This window comes from Equus asinus, chromosome X, assembly GCF_041296235.1.
Source record: "Equus asinus isolate D_3611 breed Donkey chromosome X, EquAss-T2T_v2, whole genome shotgun sequence".
Classification (NCBI taxonomy): Eukaryota; Metazoa; Chordata; class Mammalia; order Perissodactyla; family Equidae; genus Equus; species Equus asinus.
This window is the reverse complement of record NC_091820.1, coordinates 40,072,599-40,088,489: the sequence shown is the minus strand read 5'-3', so window position 1 is coordinate 40,088,489 and position 15,891 is coordinate 40,072,599. Positions and strand designations below refer to the sequence as shown.

The following is a 15,891-nucleotide window of genomic DNA, read 5'->3' as shown; positions in this document are numbered from 1 at the left end:
TTCTTAGTTGTTCTGTGAATCGTTGAGGGAGGGGGTATTGAAGTTTACAACTATAATTTATCGATTTCTCCTTTTGGTTTTATCATCTTTGGCTTCTGTGTTTGCGGCATGCACATTTAGGATTGCTTTGTCTTTCTTGATGGATTGACTTTTTTGTCATTATATGTCCCTCTCTGTCTCTGGTAATTTTTTTCTCTGAAGTCTACTTTATCTGATATTAACATAGCTACTTCTGCTTTCTTTTTTCCAGCTTTCTTGAGGTATAATTGACAATACTGTTGCTTTCTTTTGGTTAATGTTTTCACGGCATCTTTTTCCATACTTTTACCTTCGACCTGCCTATCTTGCTGTATTTGAAGTGACTGGGGGAAGTTCTGATTCTCCGCTAGGCCTTCTCTGACACTCGCTCCAGCAGGACAGAAGAAGGATGCCTCGTTACTGCTGGTTTGGAGTGGAAGTCCAGGCTCCTCGTGGTTTCTCCACTGATGGCACTGAGAGAGAGGACTCATTACTGCCCAGAGGGAGGAACCTTAGCTCCCCGCGGGGTCTTTTCTGCTACCACCCCAGTGTTGCAGGGGGTGTAGCACCTTGTTGCAGCCGGACAAGAGTGGCTGTGTATGCTCCCCACTTGGCTTTTGCTCACGGGATGGAGTTGGGACCCACATTTTCTTAAGTGGCGCTTGGCTGGGATAAAGTGATTCTTATTAAAAGTTTTCTGTCTTGCTAGGTTGTCCCTTTCCTGATCCTTTGACTAAAGGAAGTAGGCTTATTTGGAGCTGTTTTTGTCTGCGCCCATTGGCATTTTGGGGTTGCCAGCTTCTCTGACACCTGCTCTGGGGTGTATGAGGTAAAAAGAAAACTCAAGGGAATCACTGTTGCTGTTCCTCAGGTTCCGAGGTCCCTTGCTGGCCTGCCTTCTCTCCACCTGGCAGAGGCTTCTCTTCCTTGTTTTATGTATAGTGTACAGGGTTTTAGTTGTACTTAGCAGGAGGAATAGGGAAAATTATATTTACTCTATTTTCCCAGAAGCAGAAGGCAGCCTGCTTTTTCTTGGGTGAGAAAAAACTACAGAGCTTATTTCCAATTCAGATTAAAGTTACAGAATTTTTACTTCTGTGGTATTATACTTACGTATCTTTTTTGGTGGAGGAGTCATAATTACATTAACATAATTACTTTCTTGGTTGATCCTATAATATAAAAAATAATGAGAGGATAAAGTTTTAGGGGAGGAAGGCAATTCCTCTACCCTTTAAGTCCTTCTAGCTGGTCTAAGAATGAAATTGACATGAGACACAGTAACAGGAGAAAGTCAAACAAAGCTTTCTAACACATATACGTGGGAGAAACCCAGGAGACCTGAGTAACTTGCCAGAATGGCTGAATCCCGCCACCTTAAATACCATCTTTGGCTAAAGACAAAGGATGATGTTGGGGGTAGTGGTCTGGGACTTCAAAGGGGAGCAAGGCAATTCTCAGGGAAATGAAAAAGCAAATGTTTGGTAGACAGAACTTATAAGAATGGGCTTAGGGCCAACCTGGTGGTGTAGTGGTTAAGTTCACATGCTCCGCTTTGGTGGCCGGGGGTTCACAGTTTCGGGTCCCAGGCACAGACCTAGCACCACTTGTCAAGCCATGCTGTGGCGGTGGCCCACATAAAATAGAGGAAGATTGGCACAGATGTTAACTCAGGGCCAATCTTCCTTACACACACACACACACACACACACACACACACACACAAATAACGAAAAAAAGAGTGGGCTTAGCAAGGACTCTCCCAGTCTACCGATACCCAGAGTTGTCTATGGTGATGGTCTGTTCTGGGGACAAGCCTTCTATCTTAAATTCTTTCAGGTGGTTAGGGGGAAGGTCAAAGTTTCTTTCAGAGTCTCTTGTCCTTAAAAATAATCAAGCCAAAGAGACACATTTTGGGGTAGCCAATTCTGATCTCCCACAAAGTAAAACTGATAAGAATGGTTGCCTTTTCTAAAAAACAAAAAAAGAAGAAGCAGCATTGAGGATGTTACATAAATATTTTTCCATGTCTAGAAATGATTTTCTATATAATTTTAATGGTTACATAGCATTCTATCCTTTGAACATTTGTGTGTGTGTGTTTTTTTTTTTTGAGGAAGATTAGCCCTGAGCTAACTACTGCCAATCCTCCTGTTTTTGCTGAGGAAGACTGGCCCTGAGCTAACATCCGTGCCCATCTTCCTATACTTTATATGTGGGACGCCTACCACAGTGTGGCTTGCCAAGTGGTGCCACGTCCGCACCCGGGATCTGAACCGCTGAACCCCGGGGCGCCGAGAAGCAGAACGTGCAAACTTAACTGCTGTGCTACTGGGCCGGCCTCCTCCTTTGAACATTTGTAATGGCAGTAGGTTTTCATTATAATCGACAATTTGGTGGTGAAATTCCTCAATTTCTCTCTTTATGCACAACCATGATTATGAGATATTTTTCTAGAAATTGAATTTTTGTGTCACAGGAGAGGGATCACTAAATTGTAAGGAATTCAGCGAAGACAGTGAAAAATCTTCCCCTTCATCCTCTACATGGTACCATTATTTGGAGGCTGATGATTTGGGGCCGTGCATGGCAACTTTTTCCTTGTTGTGTAGTACTCAACCCCTCCCCAACTCTTCCTTCCAGATCTTCCAAAGAAGAGTTGGAAATGCTCACATCCCCAGTCAGTTTGTATTTGTTCGTTTATCTACTTGTTGCTTTTGTTTTCATGTGATTTTTAGGAAGCTTCTAAGTAAAAATAGATAAATATTAGAATAAAAGGAAGTAAAAAGAAGAAAATACCAATACAAGTCTTAGAATGTAGGCATGCTGGTCAACAATCCTACACAGCTAAAAACTTTGAAGCCTAGATTTATCTCGCATATTCTGGGAAGACATACCAGAGTAAGAAGTGCAATCAGATACGTGAATTACAATGCCGCCACGGAGAAATCAGTCTTTCCTCTCTAGTAAAGACTTCCTGGTACTTGAGGGTCAAGAAATCTTTTGATAGATCTTCATGTGGATGATGGAAACAGTGTCTTCAATTATATCCTTGTCATAAATGCTATCACAGGTCTCCTGGGGCTATTTTTCTTTTGAAAAGATTTTTCATTCAGTGTTTGAGTAGGATTAAAAACTACAAGATTTTGCTTGCAGTTGATGAGTGATTAGAGAAAGCCTAAACATAAGTTATTATCTGATTGGTTAATTAAAATGCATCTGACCGAGGCATGTTACTCAGTGATGTACCAGTTACTTCGTGTGGGCTTAAGAGTTTTAGAGCAAAATACCTCTGAACAAAACATGCCCTGTGAGAGTGGAGGGATAAGGGCAGGGGGTACCTGAAGGTCTGCATAAGCAAACTGATGGAAGGTAGATTCTCTAGGCTTCTAGCAGTTGGTTACCATATGTAGGGACTTCGCAACCAGTTAATTTTACTCTTGACTTTTCTGACTTAGACAGTTTAACTCACTCACTAAGCAGGAGTAAAGAGACACTTTAAATATAGACTAGTTGGAAAACATAAAGCAGTCCTACTTCTCCAGTAGAATTTTAGTTGAATTAAATCGTAAGAGAAACAATGATTATCGCGCACATTGTACTAGTCTCACTACATCTGTTGAATAGAATTTGCATTCCAAGTGTTTTCATCTTCACCATCATCTTGAGTCCTTAATCTATCTCCCTTCCCTTTTGAAGTCTTCCCCATGCTTTTCAGGCACTCTTTTCTGGTTGGTTCTCTTTTTTTCTGAGTTGCTAGGTGGTGCGCAATTTGAGTGTTTTGGTGATGATGTGATCAAAGCAGTCCGTACAGGAGGAACATTACTAAATAAGAAATTGCTAACCAATATCCAGATGACAGGGCGTGGATAAAGTACTGTCCCCAGCAGTGCCCAGTTGTCTCCACTGGAGGAGTACTATGGATGTAGTTGGTCTTTCTGTGCAGTAAACTGTGCCATAAAATGCATGCTTTTTCTGGAGGTGTGTCCGGAGGGAACTGATTTATAAAGGAAGAACCAGCAGGAAGACAGAATTGAATTATTGCAGTAGTGTTTCTTCCTCTTGCATGAGATTCCCTCTTGAATTCCACTTTGGCCTGTTTTCAGCACAGCGACAGCTTTGGCAGCTTCTGCTTTTGCCTTTGTCATGTAAAGACAGCACTCCCTGCGTGGTCCAATGCAAATCTGCTGTTTGCTGTGGCGTTGAGCTGCCCTATCTTCTTTCTGTTTCTTTGCTCTTACATTCTGTTTGTTGACTCTTCTTGTTTTCTTTTAATATCCAACATTTCTTTTCTAGTTTTGCTCCTCAATTTCCTTCTTAATCTTTGTTCTTTGACTTTTCTTTCCTTTCTTCAAATGTTTTGGTTAGTTTTTTCACTGTGACAGTGAGCTTCTGGGTAGGTCTCCGATTTGAACATGGACTAGGCTCCTGAGAGGGAGTGACATGGCTTGAACTTTCTTGTCCTGTTTAAGTGTATGACTTTGTATCAGGAGAGGTGGGTGGTGTATCACAAAATCTGAAATGAGAGTTTTCAAAAGTGTTATTGGGTTCAAATGAGGGATGAAACAGAGACTAAACTTTCTAATTGGCTCCTTTGCAACTGATGTTTCAACTGTTAGTGAGTGCACCTTTGGTATTGATTTTAACAGCAACAGAACTGTTTGAGGATGCTTCTGTCACTTTCTCATCTTCCCAACTTGCAGCCATGTGTAGACTGCTCATCATCACCCGCCACGAACACCATGAAGACCATGCTGCTCCTCTTGGCCAATGTGATGGTGACCTGAATGGTGCCCTGGAACCACAGCATCACTCCCTTCTCTTCTGTCTGTTATAAGGACACTTGTCATTGGATTTAGGGTCCACCCAGGTAATCCAGGATGATCTCAACTCAGGATCCTTAACTACATCTGCAAAGATCCTTGTCCCAAATAAGGTAACATTCACAGAGTCTGGATGTTAGCATGTGGGCCTATTTTTGGGGGGCCACCATTTAGCCCAGTACAGTCCATCCTCTGGTCCCAAAATTCACATGCATCCCATATGCAAAATACATTCACCACATCCCAGCATCCCCGAAAGTCTTAACCCATTATAGCGCCAACTCTAAGTCCAAAATCTCATCAAGTATCATCAGCTCAAAAAGTCCCAGGTCTTATTATTTAAATCACCTAAATCAGGTATGAGTAGGGTGAGACTCTGGGTATAATTCATCCTGGGGCACAATTCCTCTCAATCTGTGCATCTGTGAAACTAGAAAACAAGTTATCTGCTTCTAAGATACAATGGTGGGATAGGCATAAGATAGACATCCCCATTCCAAAAGGGAGAAATTGAAAGGAATAAAGGGTCACTGGTCCCAAGCGAGTTTGAAATCCAGCAGCGCAGTTCCATTAGGTTTCAAGGCTTGGAGATAATCCTCTGTGGCTTAATGTTCTGCCCTTTGGGCTTGTGGCAACAATTTCAGCCCCTGCACTGCCTACAGAGGCTCCATTGGCCTCTGCCTCTGGGTCCACACCTCCACTCTCTGACTGCACCTGAGACTCTGCCCTTGAAGTCATTCTTCCTTATTCTTGCAGGGTAGCACATATTTATAGCTAGGTAGTTCATCAGCCCATTTCCTACCTGTAAAATTTTGGAAGTCTGACAGCCTTCTTTCATTTTGCCCTGTATCTGTCCCTTCCAGGTTAAGCTGGCAGTGTTTTTACGCATGTAACATTCTCAAAAGCCTTGTGTCTCTCCTGTGTATGTCTCCACTAGACAAGAGGGACCTCACAGATTTCTACTGGATAATCCCATCTCTATTCCTGGATTCTGCTGAGATAGTTCAATGGATCTATGAGTCACATACCTAATCTGTTCAGGAAAACATGGATAGGCAGAGAATATACCAAACCATCAAGTGTTGGTTATTTTTTGCTTAATAGTTTCTTATTCCGTATATTTCTTTTGTCTCACCTTTTACTATAAGCAGCAAGACAAAACCAGGCCACACCTTCAATGCAGTTGTCCCTCCATATCTGCGGTTTCGCTTTCTGTGCTTTCAGTTATCCGCAGTCCACCACAATCCAAAAATATTAAATGGAAAACTCCAGAAATAAACAACTCATAAGTTTTAAATTGTGCACTCTTCTGAGTAGCATGATGAACTCTCACGCCTTCCCACCTGGGACGTTAACCATCCCATTGTCCAGAGTGTCCATGCTGTATGTGCTATTCACCTGTTTGTTACTTAATAGCCGTCTTGGTTATCAGATCGACTGTCACAGAATCGCAGTGCTTGTGTTCAGGTAACCCTTATTTTACTTAATAATGGGTCTTGAAGTGTAAGAGTAGTGATACTGGCGATCAAATATGCCAGAGAAGCTATGAAGTGCTTCCTTTAAGTGAAAAAGTGAAAGTTTTCAACTTAATAAGGAACCGAAAGAAATCATACACTGAGGTTGCTAACATCTATTGTTCTATTTTGTTATTAGTTATTGTTGTTAATCTCTTACTGTGCCTAATTTATAAATTAAACTTTATGATAAATTTATATGTGTAGGAACAAACATAGTATCGATAGGGTCTGGGACTATCCACGGTTTCAGGCATCCACGGGGGTCTTGGAATGTATCCCCCGTGGTTAAGGAGGGACCACTCCACTTTGCTGGAAAATCTCTCAGCTAAATATCCAAATTCATTCCTTACAAGTGCTACTTTCCGTACAATTGTAAACACAATTCTACCAAGTTTTCTGCCACTATATAACAAGGAGAGTCTTTCCTCCAGTTTCCAATGACATGTTCCTCATTTTCGTCTGAAACCTCACCATAAGCACCTTTACTGTTTATGTTTCTGTTAACATTCTGTTCATGGTGATATGCGTAGTCTCTAAGGTGATAAGCTTCCTCATCTGTCTTCCTCACATACTTCTGAGCCCTCTCCGGCAGTGCCTTTAACGTCTATATTTCTTCCACTAGTCTCTTCAAGATCATGTAGGCTTTTTCTATCACATGCCTTCAAATTCTGCCAGCCTCTACACATTATCCCAGGCCAAAGCCACTTCCACATTTTTAGGTATTTGTTGCAGCAGTACCCCACTTCCCAGTAACAAAAATTTGTGTTAGTTTCCTAGGTCTGCCATACTAATGACCATAAACTTGGCTTATAACAACAAAAATTTATCCTCTCACAGTTGTGGAGACTAGAAGTCTGAAATCAAGGTGTTGGCAAAGCCATGCCCCCTCTAGGCTCCAGGGGAGACTCCTTCGTTGCTTCTTCCAGCTTTTCGTGGTTCCAGGCATTTCTTGGCTTGCGGCTACCTCACTACAATCTCTGCCTCTGTTTTTACGTGACCCTCTCCATTGTATTTGTTTTCTCCTCGTCTGTGTCTTATAAGGACACTTGTCATTGGATTAAAGGCCCGACTGGATCCTCTGTATCATCAGGGTTCTACCAGAGAAATAGAGCCAGGAGAGGCTAGATTTGTGTATCTACATTAAGAGATTTAGTACAAGGAATTGGATTGATTGTGCGAGCTGGCTAGGCAGGGCCAAAATCCATGGGGTAGGTGGTCAGCAAGGGCAGGCCGGAAACTCTGGCAGGAGCCAATGCTGCCATCCACAGGCGGAATTTCTTCTTCCTCAGGGAAACCCCAGTTTGGCTCTTAAGGCCTTTCAACTGATTGGACGAGACCCACTCAGATTATCGAGGATAATCTCCTTTACTAAAGTCAACTAATGGTAGATGGTAATCACATCCACAGAATACCTTCACAGCGACATCTTGATTAGTGTTTGATCGAGTAAGTGGGGACTATAGCTAGCCCACTTGGTGTATAAAACTGACCATCACAGTCCATCCTTGTCAACTTGACACCCACACTCATCTCCTTAAACCATACTTAATCTCCAAATAAAGACAATGACAAGGTCGTACTTCAGCCCAACATGGTACAAGTATTGTGTGTACCGCTGAAAACGGGCGAACTCTTTCCTGAGAGGAGGGTGCGAAGCCACTGAGTGATGCTCCCTCTGCTCCTTGATAGACTGCAACTTAAATACTGTAAAGCTAACTGTTATTAGTAGATTTTATGTTAGATATAAGAGGATAAGAGAGGGAACAAAACAAAAATATTTCTTGTACACACACACACACATACACCCATAACAAAATAAGGAAGAAATGCTCGTAAAAATGTTAACCCTCATTTCTGTAACTGGCGACGTGGTCGTAGCCTGTGTTTATAAGTACTTTCTATTCCCCATTCTATATTCCCTTTGCCCTCAGGAAGCGCCTTAGCTGGTCATGGTTCTTTACCGAGTGAGGTGACCCAAACCTTAATTGCTGCAGTCTGGGCTATTAATAGGTGTTTTTTTTTAATTTTTATTTTTTTAAATTTTTTTTGAGGAAGATTAACCCTGAGCTAACATCTGCTACCAATCCTCCTCTTTTTGCTGAGGAAGACTGGCCCTGAGCTAACATCTGTGCCCGTCTTCCTCTACTTTATATGTGGGACGCCTGCCACAACATGGCTTGCCGAGCGGTGCCATGTCCACACCTGGGATCCGAACCAGCAAACCTGGATCCGCCAAGCAGAACGTGTGAACTTAACCACTGTGCCACCGGGCCGGCCCCTATTAATAGTTTTGCCTGAATTATGTTATTGTAGTTTTCCATTGACTTTAATCACAAAGCATGATAGTATGCCTTAAGGGACCTTCTGTATTCCAGGCATATACTTCCTTACCTCTATTATGTAGCAGCAACCCAATTTCCCCTTGGTAGTCAGCATCCATCACCCCAGCCAACACTGTAACTGCCTTCCTTGCCTGTTGATTCAGAGGCCTGAGGAGCCTAAAGTGGCTGCGTAGCAGTCTTAGGTTCCAGTTCAGTGGAATCACTGTCGTGTCTCCTGGTGGAAGCGTTTCTCCCTTTGGAACTCTACACCAGCAGAGCATAACAGCACAGGGATGGGAAGGAAAATTCTTGCTAGTTGATCATTAGGGGTAATAGTGAATGGTGCCATTCCCATTTCCAGCCCTTGAGTTCTAGACCCGTGACTCCTGTCTATGAGAGAAATAGCACCATATATTAGATGCTGATTCAGAGGCTGTACAGCCTCCTGGAGGACATTGCCCCAGCCCTGCAAGGTGTTACCACCTGGCTGGCACTGAAACTGAGTCTTCGGAAGGCCCTTCCACCGTTCTCTCAAGCCAGCTGCTTCAGGCTGGAGCGGAACATGGTAAGACAAGTGAATTCCCTGAGCACGGACCCATTGCTGCACTTCACTGGCTGTGCAGTGAGTTCCTGGATCAGAAGCAATGCCCTGTGGACGCCACGATGGTGGATAAGGCATTCTGTAAGGCTACAGACAGCAGTTTGGGCAGAAGCATTGCATGCGGAAAGGCAGGTTCATATCCAGAGTAACTGTCTATTCCAGTAAGAACAATGTGCTGCCCCTTCCGTGAGGACAGCAGTCCAGTGTAATCAACCTGCCACCAGATAGCTGGCTGATCACCCCGGGGAATGGTGCCACATTAGGGACTCAGTGTCTGCTACTGGCAAATTGGGCACTCTGCTGTGGCTGTAGCCAGGTCAGCCTTGGTGAGTGGACGTCCATGTTGCTGAGCCCGTGCATAACCTCCATCCCTGTCACCACGGTCATTTTGTTCATGAGCCTACTAGGCTCCCTGTGCTAGCTGCAACACTTGTACAAGCTGCAGATACTTCCAAAATCGTGTCTGAGTGTGGATCATAAGGGCCCAAAGGCATCAAGAGAGCTACGACTTTTTGCAATTCAGACATAATTTACTTTTTTTCAGGCCCTTATTCAAATACAGCCTTCTTTGGGGTAGTTTTATGTAGAGGAGCTAGCAATATTTGCAGATGTGGAACATGCATTCCACAAAATCCACGTGACCTGAGCCGTTGCTCGGTTTCTTGCTTAGTAGCGGGGGTAGGGAACAGCAATTCGTTTCTTGTTGTCCCTGGAATGCCATGGCTGACTGCTGCCCAGGGTATTCCTAAGAATTTCACCATTTGAGTGGGCCCTTAGAGTTTTGTTGGATTTATCAACTAGCCTCTGTTGATCGTGTGTGTCACTGTTGCATTTAAGCCAGTCCTAGTTTGCTGTTCCATTTCTGATATTATCATGATTTCATCCCTGTAGTGTATTATTATGCTTGAAACTTGCATCAAGTCCAAATCCTTTCTCACCAAATTATGACAGTTGAATTATGACAGCTGGTGAATTCAAATAACGCTGTGGCAGGACAGTAAATGGAAATTAGGATCCTTCCCATGTGAAAGCAAACTGCGGTTGCCTCTTTTCCTATATTGAGGTAGAGAAAAAAACATTTGTAGGGTCAGTCACTGAGAACCAGTCTCCTTTAGCTTCCTGTATTTTTCCACCGTTGAAACCGTATCGGGAAATACCGATGTTATCAGCAATTCTAATTTATTTAAGCCATGATGGTCTGCTGGTGTTCCCCTGAGCCATCCACCTTTTTCATGAGCCATACAGGGGTAGCTAAGAGAATTTATTGGACCAGCACTCCAGCTTCTAACGTGTCATTAATTAAAGTGGTGATGTCTTTCTGTCCACTACCTATTCTATGCTGCTTCAAAATAGCAACTTGTATGGGCTCTGGCAGTTCTAAAGATTCTCATTTATCATGGGCAATTAATACTGGCCAAAGGGTGAACTTACATTCCTTCTCTTCTACAATATTAGATAGGAGAAGTGTTCCTAGTCAGACAGAATACCCATCTCAGGAATACATCTAGATGAAGAAGATACAGCCATGTCATATAAAGTCCATTCAGACATTCCCATTTTCTTCCAAACTTTCACCTTAATTCCATCAACTGTCGCGCCCCTCCCTATGTCCTCCTAATCAAACTGTGGCCCCTGTTAGGGCTTCACTGACAGATTTTGGAATCACAGTGCATTATTTTTTTGTTTAAAAGAGTCCCAGAGGGGCTGGCCCCGTGGCCAAGTGGTTAAGTTCTTTCGCTCCGCAGCAGGCAGCCCAGTATTTCGTTGGTTCGAATCCTGGGCACGGACATGGCACTGCTCATCAAACCACGCTGAGGCGGCATCCCACATGCCACAACTAGAAGGACCCACAACGAAGAATATACAACTATGTACTGGGGGGCTTTGGGGAGAAAAAGGAAAACAATAAAATCTTTAAAAAAAAAAACCAAAAAAACAAAGAGTCCCAGAAAAGTTCCTTCTCTGCCTCCTTGCCATTTTACCCACACATGTGCATATGGCCCTGGGTGCCCAGCTGGATGTTGAGCCTGGCTGGGGACCAAGATAAACCATGAGTCCATACTGATAATAAATGACTGAACGAGGGGGAAGAGAAAGCTCTTCCTTAAGGTTTAATGCCAATTAATAATGTGGAAAGAATGATAGAGTTAGAAAAATAACCATTTTTGCAACTGTTGTAGTAATAATTGAGTCAAGCAAAAATCATTGATGGATGCCAAAGCTATTAGATGAAAGTTTGATGAGGAACAAAATATTTACATAGTCTCAAGATGTGTCCCCGCAGATAACTCCTTAATTACATAGGGAAAATTGGTTACTTTACAATGGAGAAAGCTAACAGACACTAAATGATCATTTAGTCAAGGTAAAGTGTAAAAATTTTAATTGGAAACTTCCTCATAATCTCACCTTCTGGAGATAATCAGTCTTAACAGTCCAGTAAATATCCTTCAGGAACTCTGAAGTTTTTTTGGATATGACTATCCACTTGTTCCAGAGCCATTTGTTGAGAAGAATATCCTTTCTCCACTCAATATCCTTGACACCTTTGTCAGGCATTAATTAACCATATATTAGTGGGTCTATTTCTAAGCTCTATTTTGTCTCATCTATATCTTTACAAAAATACAGCACTGTGCTGTGAACCGTAGCTTTATAAGTCTTGAAATGAGATAATGTAAGTCCTCAAACTTTTTTCTTCTTTTTCAAAGTCGCTTTGTCTATTCTACGTCCTTTTTATTTCCGTATGAATTTTAGAATCAGCTTGTTAATTTCTACTTCTTAAGTTTCTTTATTGATTGTGATCAGCGTTGTTTGTAATATTCCTATTTTAAGGAACCTACTGAGATTGTTTTCTTTGTGCCTCAGTATGTGATCAGTTTTTGAGAATGTTCCACGTGTGCTTGAGAAAAAGTATGTTCTGTGTGATCTGTATGGTAGTTGTTTTTGTCCACTTAATCTGTCTCATTCTGTGAGTGGAATGTTACAAGTCTCCCGTTGGAGAGTGTTCCTGTTTCTTCCTACATTCCTGTAGTTCTTGGTTTATAGAGGCTTTGCTGTGTTACTTTGTGCATAGGCTTTATTGTTATGGCTTCATTGTGGACAGGGCTTTCAACGTTACAAAGTATCCTACTTTGTCTCATATAATTGCTTTCGAAATTCTTCTTTGTCTGGTATCAGGATTTCAATCTCTGCTTTTATATTGTTTTCATTCGCTAAATCGTTGTCCATCTCTTTAATTTTAGCCTTTTGAAAGACTGTTAAGCATGTCTCTTGTATAGAGCATTGTGTTGGGTTTTGCTTTATGAGGCAAAGTGAAAACCTTTTTCTTTTAATAGGTGGGTAAACCTATTCACATTTATTCGTATTACTGTTTGTTAATGTAAATAATATAAATATGTTTGGTCTCAATTCTCTCATACTTTACCTTATGTTGTAATTACTCTGTGTATTTGTTATATTTACTATCTTTCCCTATTGAGTGTTTCTTCTGAATTTTTGTTGGTAATTAGGAAGACATATTTTTATGCTCGTGGTTGCCTTTGTGTTAATACTTTTTATAGTACCTTTAGTCAACTCTTTTTTCTTTCTTTCTTTTTATTTACTATTTATTTATAAAAATTGTATATATTTAAGGTGTACAACATGATGATTTGATATACATATACATAGTGAAATGATTACTACAGTCAAGCTTATTAACATATCATCTCCTCACATCATAGTTACTATTTTTTTGTGTGATCAGTGTACCTGAAATCTATTCTCTTAGCATATTTCCCTTGTTCAATACAGTATTATTAAGTATAGTCATCATGCCTGTACATTAGATGTCTAAACTTATTCATTCTACGTGACTGTAATTTTGTACTCTGACCAATATGTCCCCATTTCCCCCATACTCCTGGAAACCACCATTCTACTCTCTGCTTTTATGAGTTCGACTTTTTTTTCTTAGATCCCACGTATAAATGAGATCAGAGTGTCTTTCTCTGACTTATTTCACTTAGCATAATGTCTTCCAGGTTCATCTGCGTCGTCGTCGCAAATGGCAGGATTTCCTTCTTTCTCATGACTGAGGAAGTATTCCATTGTATGTATATATCACATCTTTTTCCCATTCATCTGTTGACAGACACTGAGGCTGTTTCCATATTGTGACTGTTGTGAATATAGTGAACGCGGGAGTGCAGATAGCTCTTCAGGATGGGGATTTCATTTCCTTTGGATAGATACCTGGAAGCGGAATTGCTGGATCATGTGGTAGTTGTATTTTTAATTTTTTGAGGAACCTCCATACTGTTTTTATTAATCTTTTACCATCTACCTTGTCTCTCACTGCTTACTTATCCAGCAGTCAGTGATCTTATTCAGCTTTCCCCTTTTTCTCTTTTCCTCCAATTTTTCAGTTGTAGTTTTTCTACTTTTTTCAAAACACCTAATGTTTGTACATTATCCTTTAACCCGTGACCCCAGCCTTGTTTTAGTCTTAGCTTTACAATTAAATATATGAAATGCTCACTGTCAGTCCTTTTGCCAAAATTTTCCCATTCGCTGTTTTCGATTGGCTGAAGCTCATCATTTAGTGGAATGCTGTCCAGTAGAACTTCCTGCAATGATGGGAATGTTCTGTGTCTTTGCTGTCCAGAACTGTAACTAGCCACATGGGGATGTTGAGCGCTGGAAATGTGCCGAGAGTGCCTGAGGAACTGATTTTCTATTTTATTCCATTTTAATTAATCAAAATTTAAATTTAAATAGCCATATGTGGCTAGTGGCTACCATATTGGTTAGTGCAGCTCTATTAAATTCTTTAGGAAGAGCACAAGTGTTCTGGCACATTCAAAACTGTTTTTCTAATGGCCTTGATGCTTGAAGGATATCTTGGCCGGATATAACTTCCTTTGTTTGTACTTTCTTGAAAATATTATTCTACTATTGCTTTGTTTTGTATGTTTTTGAGAAATTGATGCCAATCTAATTCTCTTTTTACATTTTTTATCTTAAAATTTTACTTATTTTTTATTATTTTACTGAGGTCACAGGAGTTTATAACATTTTGTAAATTTCAGGTATACATTGTTATATTTCAGCTTCCGTATAGAGTGCATCATATTCACCACCAAAAGTCTGGTTTTTATCCATCACCATACACACATGCCCCTTTACCCCTTTTGCCCTCTCCCCACCCCTTTCCCCTCTGGTGACCACCAATCTGTTCTCTGTATCTATGTGTTTGTTTATCTTTCACCTATGAGTCAAATCATACAGTATTTGCCTTTCTTGGTCTGACTTATTTTGCTTAGCATAATACCCTCAAGGTCCATCTATGTTGTTGCAAATGGCACAATTTTGTCTTTTTTATGGCTGAGTAGTATTCCATTGCGTATATAAACCACATCTTCTTTATGTATTCATCCATTGATGGCCACTTGGGTTGCTTCCAAGTCTTGGCTGTTCTGAATAATGCTGTTATGAACATAGGGGTGCATATATCTTTTCAAATTAGTGTTTTCATAATCTTTAGATAAATACCCAGAAGTGGAATAGCTGGATCATATGGTGTTTCTGTTTTTAATTTTTTGAGAAATCTCTGTACTGTTTTCCATAGGCCAATCTAATTCTCTTGCCTTGTAAGTTATTTCATCTTTTTGCCTGGAGGCCCTGAGGATTTTTTCCCCTTGTCTTTAAATTCTAGTAGTTTTATTAGGATATATCTCAGTTGATTATTCCAGGTCAATTTTTCTTGGTACCCAGTGGGTGGCCCTTTGATTGTTTTGAGGTTTCTTTTGTGATCCAGGATATGGTCTAGCTTACTGAATATTCCATGTGTACTTGAAGAAACTGTTAATCTCTCTATTTTTGAGTGGAATGTCCTGCGCAGTCAGTTGGTTGATTGGTGGTGTTCAGTTTCTCTATTTCTCGCTGATTTTATTACTAAAAGAGGTGTTGAAAGCCAGCAGCCATAATTGCTGATTTGCCCGTTTCTATTTTCAGCTCTTCCCGTTTTGCTTCATGTATGTCGAAGCTACATTATTAGGGCAGTCTCCCTCACACTCCTGCTCCAGGGCTCCCCGTCCTGGTCCTCTGGCTGGACAGTTGGGGCTTTAGTTTCTCCACTCTGGCACTCACTCTCTGCAACTAGGTTTGCCCTCAGGGCCAAGTGGTAGGAGGTTAGAAAAGAGGCGCAATGGCGATTCTTCTCACACTCTTCAGACCACTGTGCCCCTGGCCAAAGAAAATGGCTCCTCTTCTGTAGGGTTTGAGGCGCCTGCTGCTGCATGGTTGCGGTTTTGGCACTGGGGCACTTTGGGGCAGGACTGTATGAGGAAAAAAAAAAAAGATTGCTCCCATTTTCTCTGTCCCATAGGGGCCCTCCTTCAGTCTGCATGTCACATTGGTGTCCCTGCTGACTCTGTGCTTGGCGCTTCTCCCAAGCTCTGTGTTCTCTCTTAGCCGTCCAGTTTATTCTGGGGATTTGAGCTAGTATTGAAGTGCTGTTGCCTCCCAGCTTGGTCTAGCCTAGCCTTCTCTCCTGAGCTCCACAATCATATCCACCTGCCAACTGGGTGTCTCTGTCAGAATGTGCCATAAACACTCCAGCTCAGGTC

General features: G+C 41.5%; 1 protein-coding gene and 1 pseudogene across 2 annotated transcripts in view; one reads left to right on the top strand and one right to left on the bottom strand.

Moving 5' to 3' along the window:
* The window catches only part of ZNF157 (zinc finger protein 157), a 49,427-nt gene that overhangs the window by 21,261 nt on the left and 12,275 nt on the right, over positions 1-15,891 (top strand). The gene's annotated exons all lie outside the window — the stretch shown is intronic.
* Positions 3,629-15,563, bottom strand: LOC139042761 (UBX domain-containing protein 4 pseudogene; annotated as a pseudogene).